Raw genomic sequence first — 9136 nt, forward strand, 5'->3', positions numbered from 1 at the left:
GAATAAAACAAAACTGCGCATGTTCTCTGCTGATTGACAATGCTGATAAACAATTTCATATTTCTTGTAATTCTTTGTCACTACACATTGCAGGCATTCTTGGTTTTAGTCTTTGTACAGTTAGGGTAATGTTTAACGTATGGCCTTCTAGTAACAACATTTTTCAGTGCTCTTAGAACTTTTCACTGATCTTTGAGTCCCGCACAACCAGGAGATCAATAGGGTAGTAGAACAGCGCCTGAATATGATCGGAGTCGCTGCCCGAACGCATGAGGGGTTACGCTTCGTTCATAATGACATGCAGTTCCTTTATTGTATATTTATCAAAACCTTGAAATATAAAGTTGCTCCGGGTCCAGCGCCCTCCACGGGGTGTCGCTGCAGTTCATAAGTCATTCTCACCTGTCTGCTTCCCAAGGCCCCTGAGCTCACACCTGTCAATCGATCTCCCTAAGGAACCTCGTGCAAAGCACGTCTATACTTCTATATTTTCTTTCGCTGTTTCCTTTTCTTTCATGCGTCCGAGCGCAATTTAAATGCATAATGCGATGATCTGTTCTCGGTTTATCTCGCCAAGCTCAACATGCTTTTACGGTGCTTCTAGTGTGGATTCAGGCCTCCAGAGCACGGGGGCCTTTTATAAAATGCACGGGCACGGTGCCTTTGTCGATGGCCAGCCATGCCCACATAGACAGCGTGCCGGCTCTCCATTCTACTACCCTCCAGCTCAGTCTGCCGCTGCTACGTGAGCACGTTAAAAGGGAAAGAGGGAGCAGAAAATCAAAGCAAACACGGGGAAGTTGAGAATACTGTAGGCACGGATATAGGGGCATGCACGAGAAAAAAAAAGAAAATTGTGGATGCATGCGCCCGGCAGGAGAGGCTCGGGGAGAGTATTGGGAATTGAGGCCGCCGCCACGGGAGAGCAGTTTAGGAAAGGAGCTCCGTGGGGATGAGAGAAAGACGGAAAGGTTCGGCTGATGGGAATCTAAGGGTCGGCGCTCGACGTATACTGCGCCGGGAAAATGGCCCCTATGCACGGGTTTTATGACGATGAAGATTCCAATTTTAAGAGCAAAGGACGCATTGTGGTTTGTCCTTGCGTCGGCGCGTGTGACCGCGATGATTAGGCGGCGGCCCGGCGAAGGCTTTCATTATTTTGATGTGTGCTTCCTTCTATTTTTTTTTTTTAACTGCTTGTGCTTCCGCGCAGAGATATCGCACAGTCAAAGCAGACGATGTCAAGGGACGCTTAACAGAAGCAGCGAATCAGGATAGACATGAAAATTATGTTTTTCAAAGCCACGTCTGCATTTTCTTGTAACGGAAATGAAGTTGATTACTAGCGGAGAAAATGGACGGGGAAGTTTCTTTCTTGAATTTGGTGATGTAGCCTCACCCCCGTCGGCTTCATTAGGCCACGTCCCCAAATTCAAGGTTCTTACGCGTTTTTGAGCCCTCTCTATGCTCGAAAAGCCCTCAAAATATGCCAGCTTGATTATTTCCTTTATTTTAGAATTGAATTCAATCTTCATCTTTTATTAATAAGGAAGTGGATGTAGTCCTGAGAACACGCTACCAAAATCTGTGGTGTCACGGATTAGTTGAGTGAGTGAGTGAGTGAGTGAGTGAGTGAGTGAGTGAGTGAGTGAGTGAGTGAGTGAGTGAGTGAGTGAGTGAGTGAGTGAGTGAGTGAGTTAGTAAACTTTATGGCAAGTCCGGCGAGGACGCGAACTCGTCGCGCACCCGGCTAGTCCCACGTCGGGACCGGCAGGTATAGTCCACCGGCCCAGTCGAGGGCAGGCGGGACGGCCAGGATTGGCTTTTCTAGAGCGGGGCTACGCATTAGTTGTTGCGAGTGTCTTAAGACGGCACTACCGCACGCCCTTCGTTTTCGCTTGTGTTCTGATTCGTGAAGCAACGCCTCTAAGGGCACGTGCGATCATGAGGCGCGAGGATTCGGTTACGTATGCTGTCGTGAAAGAATGAGGCCTCGACAACAGCGTTGCATAACATGCCATTAAGGAGAAAGAAAACTTAGCCGAGCAATGAGGGGGATGGAGGACAGAGAACATTTGAAAATAAATTGGGGTTTGGATTTACCTGAGCCAGTAGTATTGGCTATAGCTATAATAGCTTTAGGTATTATAGTTTTCTTCCGCCCTCAAAGCTAGATAATCGAGAGCCCGCTGATAACATACCAAAGTCATTCATACAAATCTCTGCATTCTTTTTCTTTTTGTTTAGCCAAACGCACAACATACTTTCCTTCCACTTCTCTCCTGCCGGGTGGCAAAGGAGGCGATGTTTTCGTTGAAGAAAAGCAAGGAAAAGTCCTAGCTCACGGGAAACTTCTCCAATTTCTTGCTCGGAATGCGGCGGTTTGGGCGACACGATACGCAGTCTTAGATCTTCGCCTTTCGCTGTTTTCTTTTTCTTTTCTTCATTTTTCCCCTTTCCTCCGGATCAACGAGAAGCCGTCGCTCGTTTGTCAACTTAAGCGTTGCACTCTCTCGGCCGCATGCTCGCTGGGTTTTGAGACACATGACCCGGCTTTTGAGTCGCCGTCCCGAAAACTCTTTTGACTGACCCGCCGCGTGTAAGGGTCGGTCTGTTACTGGCCTCCCTGCAGTATATATACCGTGTGCGCTTGCGAGTTTTCCTTTGCGAAAGTGCAGGCTCGCTGGGTGTGGCTTTGCAAAAACGACGTAGCGTTACGGATTGGACAAGAAATCGTGCGGTATACGGCAACGTTTCCCCTCCACTGGCTCCCATCCTGGAACGGTGCCCAGTTACAAATTATTGCCGTCACTTTGGGCTGGATTTGAACGGAAGATGTATAGTAGTTACGCAATGAAGTGCATTCACTGCCTCTACATTACATCAGCCTGTAGGTGCATGGTGACCATTCAAGAGAAGGGAAAATCACGCAAACTAACAAAAGGAGATAGACAGAGAGGTACTGAAATAGGAGGGTTTCTAACGCAAATTCAAAAGCGGTGTCAGTAGCTCTGTAGATATCTTACGCATTCTTCCTTTTTGTTTGTCTTGCATTTCCAGGCAATGCGCGCTTTCGCTGGTTTACATCGCTAGGAAGAACGTTACTCAAAGCAAAGTAGTCTGATCCCACCCTACGAGCCTGCCTGGCGTTATATACGTATTTGATTCTCCCACTGCACTGCAGCTAGTATGAATGCTTTGTCTTCTATCCCGGCAGAAAGGGGGACGAAATCCCCATTTTCGAAAAATTACGGCTCCTCATGGAAGACGCCTACCGCAGCTGATTTTCGGTTACTTTACAGATCACAGGGACTCAAAATTAATATTGGAACATAGACGCTGCGATAATTAATAGCGGCGCAGACATTCCACGAGAATCTTGTAGGTTGTTCTGCAAGAAATCGCGAATATACAGATGGCGAGAGGAAATTAAAGGCACGGCGGACTCGTTATTTGTGTACACAAGGGCCCATAATAGCGGCAACGGTAAAAATGAACCTCATCATTATTAATTTATACAGAGCGTACATTAAGTTTATTACTACATATTTTATTAAATATTGCGGCAGATCCAACGTACTTGCTTGAATCTACGCTAATAGAACTTTTCTTGAACAGTTTTAATTAAATTCTGTGCAAAGCGACCCACGATGCTCGTAATTTTATTTCATTTACAACCACGGGCAAGGAAGCGGTCACTGAAGCCCTTTCTTTCTTTCTTTCTTTCTTCCTTTCTTTCTTTCTTTCTTTCTTATTTTTGCCTTTGCGGTAACATCCACGTAACTGTCCATATTGAGGTAGGCAAAAATAAAGCGGAATCTAGCAAATTAACAAAAGACGATTGCATCGGCAGTAACCCCACCAATGATCGCTGCAGTTATCTGCGTCGATCTTGGCAAGAATGTGACAATTAAAGAAATTCACTAGATTATTACACCTAAAATTCACGGATATATATATATATATATATATATATATATATATATATATATATATATATATATATATATATATATATATATATATATATATATGTATATATATATATATATATTACAGGTCGTCCAAAGTTATGGTTGGCCATGTCATCGCGTCAGAGAGTCGTAGATTCCAGGAGGAAGGCGTTTTACACAATGAAAAAAAAAGCTGGGCTAAGACATTTTATTGTCGTTCTTTTTTTCGCCCTCGGTTGTGATATGACGCTCAACCAGCTATGTTCCTCCGAATAGTTGGCGCCTTGTTTCTTGTGACATTTAGTTCGTTGTCGCATAGAAATGCGGTAAAGGTCAAACGCGAGTTGATGGCTAAGCCGCCATGTCATTCTTCTCTTTTCCCTACTCTCTCTTCTTCTTTTCTTTTGCCCCTGCCCCCCCTTTCGGCATCCACCATGCGACGATTCTATCCTTCTATCCTTCTTGTAGTACACACGTCACAAATGCGAAAATGTTTGTCGAACAGACTGACTAGGTTTATCCACACAACCAGCTCTGAGCCTCTGAAGCCACTGCGCCGGTCGCCTAAAACAGACGCTTTGCATTCCTAGCACGGGACTTCAGCCAGTCACCACTGTGAAATAAAAACTATCGCTGCTTGCGCATACCACAGACGACACCAGTGCCAATTTCAATCTGCTTTGCGTTTTCGTAACGACGAATGTCAATCGAAACGCTTCAGAAAACGCTCTGCCTCGAAATAGCGACGTCTTCATGGGCTACTTTCGAGGTCTAGTTGGAGCGGCCCGGTCAAACCGGTGGGTTTAGAGGGCGTGCGTATGTCTCAACGAGAGAAGGAGAGAACTGGACGTCGACACAAGCAAGAACGGGCGCTTGTCTCCTCCTCTAGTTGCTCTTTCGCTTCGTGCTACCACTCTCCCCAATAATCGCGACGCGCTAACTAACCCAAATTCACTACCCTCAAACGAGAGAAGAGCAACGAAAAGCAAACATAGAGAGAGGGGGGATTTAAGTCCCTTTACGGAAAGCGGTATTTCGTCAACAGAAACGGAGGGTACAAACAGAATACGAGTCACATTTTGTACAATTTTTGTTTTTATTTCATTTTAATATTATCACCTTCTTTTAGTAGTAGCAGTTGGACGTTTCCTTGCCAAAAAGCAACGTCAAAACTGTAAAAATGCAAGAATATAAAAAAAAGTTCTGAGCGCGACATTTTTCAATTATTTATAATTGGGCATTTGGGACGAAATTGCAGAAATTTCTGCCTAACTTTCGTGGTATTGTCAGACGTAAGAAGCTGTGCAATAGTCGCCAATAAGCTTCGTAACTGATTAAAGTACTTAAGGAACTTTATAAACATTAAATTTACCTTGCTTGTAGATTTGCATACAGCTCTAGGCAGAAAGTCCTCAAGCAACTTTCACATAGCAAGAATTCTAAGACTATACCGTCTGTTTCGCAATATTGATACCCAATACCTGCCACGAAACTCAATAGTATTCTATAAACGAGAAGGAAGGGGGTTAACCGAGGGACCCGATTTTTATTAATCATATCTCAAGAAGCCAACAACAATGACACCAAGAAAAACATAGGAAAAATAATTGTAATTACTAATTGTATTAAAGAAATTATAAATTAATGGAAATGAAAGTAGATTATGAATGACAGTTTGCCGCCGATGGGGAACAATCCCACGTCTTCGCATTACGCTTGCGATGCTCTACCAAATGAGCTACTATGGGGCCGTTTTCGCATCCACTTCCTTGGGTATTTATGTTTTACTACTACTGAAGTAACTCTGGGAGTGTTAGCCAGTACCGCCACTCACAAATCTTGGTGGCGGATGTGGAACATCCTTTCTGCAATAGGCGTCTCGAGTACGTGATCTTTCCATTAATTTATCATTTCTTTTATTCAATTTGTAAGTACAAATAATTTCTCCTGTGTTGTCCTTGGTGTCATCGTTTGTTGCCTTCTTATGATAAGGTATTCTATGTAATTTTGCCCCGCAGTGTACTAGAAAGGCTTCATGTGAGACGCATAATTAACCAACGCACATCTCCACAGCTTTTGATCCATGTCAGCTACTCCGTCTTCCACTAGGGAGACCCCGAACTCAAGAAACTCTTCTGTGCCGCCTGTGGCTCGGCGTGACATTCACGAACGCATATCCCTTCCGCATTGGAATGGCTGACAGCCCTTCTTGCGACAACTGCGGCTGCGAGAAGGCGATCGGACACCTCCTCTGTGACGGTCGCTATTACAGTGTGGCCATAAAAGCACTCTCTACAGTGCTAGACAAACTGGACGATAGTCCCTTGATCAAATAGAGTCACTGGTCGGGCCCAGTTCAGTACTTAAAGCGTTAGACGCGTTGCTCCGATTCATAAGTACTTGTGGTTTGTGTGACCCCCTCTGAAAGCTGTAACGCACTGCATCGCGTTAATGCGCGAATTCCTTTCTCTCTACTTGTTTTATCCCTTCTCTACTTCTATCACATTTTATTCCCTTTAGCCCTTGCCCCGGCGCACTTAAGCCAGTCAATATTTACACTAGCTAATTTGCCTATCTATCCCTCTCTCTCTTTTTCTTCTTCTTACTTGAGCAGTGACATCGAATTCAATTCTGCAATAGTCACCAAAATTATTTCATAGAAAGGTGATTGCCGAAATTTGCCTAATTTAAGAGCTTATCGATGATTGGCCACCACTCACACGTCTTAGCAGCAGAAAGCCACAAAAGGGCCGCTGCTCTTTCTGAAGTAAGCCAGACGGGAGTGACACTCTATGAGGCAACACTTAACATTGAGGATCGTCTGCATCGCTAGCTTTTATAAATTCTGTTCCTTCCTCCTCTTTACATCTGTCTCACATTTATCCCTCCACTGGTGCAAGGTGTGAACCGTCCTCAGGTCCTGCCTCATTTAGCTTGCCTTTCGTTCATCTTTCTCTGTTGCTGCCACGAATAATGGCTAGCAAAACTGGTATTTGCTGTTATCGTATTACATTATTTGATACAATCATCTTTGTATCAATTCCGCTGCCTCTAATTGACGAAGACAGTCGCCATCGAACTGTTTGTCTAGTGCACAGACATTAGAGCAAAACAAAAAACAGCAGAAACAATACGAAAGACATGGTATGTGCAGCGGCGGTATTTTTATTTGCCAGAGGTCGCCACGGGTACCATCGCCGCAGGGAATGAAGGCGCGGCCATTCATCACCGAAATGTTTGGGGCCACGGCGCAGCCGCGATTTTTCAGTTAACGACGCCCGAGAGCTCGACGCCCCGCGCCGCGGTACTTTGATGGCTTCCCGTTTATGAAGTGCTCGTTATGAAAACGGTTCAATACTCGCGCTTCGCGCGCTACTGCCGTATCGACCGTGACGCCGAGCGCGGGTTGTTTGCTTGTAAAGCCCCGGCCGCCGCGAGTATAAAAATACCTTCTATTATATGCGCCGCACGGGACACCATTCACGCTGCATTAATGAGCGCGCGTATTAACAGGTCTCGTCGTCTTTTCCGCCGAGATGAAAAGAAGACGGCAACCCTTTGCTTCTTGCTTTTGTGCCGAGCCCCGGTCCGACGCACGCTCTGCGTGATGCGAGCGGGACAGCACGTCGGGCGGAACGGCGTGTTTTAAGGATTCCGAGAAGCAATGAATAGATAGCCCACGCGGATTATGAGGTGGAGAAAGGTTGAAATCTGATAAAAAGGGAGGGTGCGGGTGATGGCTGTTTCTCTCACGTTCTTTCTCACCTCCCCCGCCTCCCTACCTCCACCAAGCAACGCACGCACAAGATCTGCAAGCTTTAGCGATTCCTCCGGCTTTGAAATCCTTTACTGCGACAGTCAGCAGGCGCTCACAGCACTACGTTAACTTTGCGAACAGTGGCACAAAGGCAGAAACATGAAATAGACATGGACGAGCGTTACTATCAACTGTTTGTCAACAGGAGACCACCCACAGATATACGCACTGTAGGAGCTCACGTTTCCCGTCACATCAACATGTCACATGGGCATCAACCTCACGTCACCACCCCAGCACTGTAGCGCTTGTCCTTGTCGGTTTTGTATTTTTGTGTCCGTGGGCCACTTTGCGCTAAGACAGTCAGGTCTCACACCAGATGCGACTATACCTTCTCAAAAACAACTTCGTTATATTATTTTTTATTTTTATATGTTACTACCGTAGTATATATTTTTCTTCTGCTACGCACATAACGTCGTCTTAGTCCGTTACAGTATGGCTTGTCGTAGCCTCCGTAATTCGTGCGCAGATGCCACTATTATCAGTCTCTGTGGGCCCACGTGGTGGAAAACTCCGCACAAATTGCCTAGCGTCAATATTGCGCGATAGTGCAGGGGTTAGAACTGTACATTGCCTCAAAGGTAGGAGTTTAAATTGTATAGTGTCGGTGGCGGACTCTTCACCTTATGACGAAATATAATCTCACGACGACAACGCGGTACGGCAGCAATCGGCGTAACGGAAAGGGTGGACGGATTCTGTAAACCCGGTTTCAAGTTTGTAACTGGTGTCGCAGTAAAATAAAGACGCAGGTTACTGCACAATAAGGAAAACACCTGCTGACGTCTGACACAGTTTTCACTTTTGAGCTGGGGATCGCTTACCACTGCGCTATCGTGCTACTTTGTTGCTTGGTTATTTGTGCGTGGTTTTGCACCTCGCACTGATTCCGAGCGTGCTGTCCTCTGTGCATGCATTTCGGAGGCCACGACTCACAATACCGTCTACTGCACAATAAGGAGAGCCCCTAGTGGCGAGAACAAATCCTCCAATAATGCGTTATTGAGGTGGCCAGTGTAGGTACATGTACATATGTCAAACCCCGTCAGTTATTTGAGCGATAACTTTCTTCACCTATTTCACCCACGCTGGATGAATGGATGGTTGCTCTCACACAATAAAAAATAGTGAAGATATAACGAATGGTGAGAAGGAGAGTAAGCGAGTCGACAGGGAAGCGCCATAATTGTGCGAGGGGTGTATATAGTCGTCGTCATGCCGTCGTCGCCCCAGCGCGCAGAGTAGAGAAAGAGAGAAAGAGAGAGAGAGAGAGAAATAGAAGAGAGGAAAGGCAGAGAGATTAACCAGACGCACGTCCGGTCTACTACCCTGCACTGGGGAAAGGGGGTATGAGGACGAAGAG

Source organism: Dermacentor andersoni, chromosome 4 (assembly GCF_023375885.2).
Source record: "Dermacentor andersoni chromosome 4, qqDerAnde1_hic_scaffold, whole genome shotgun sequence".
NCBI classification, from domain to species: domain Eukaryota; kingdom Metazoa; phylum Arthropoda; class Arachnida; order Ixodida; family Ixodidae; genus Dermacentor; species Dermacentor andersoni.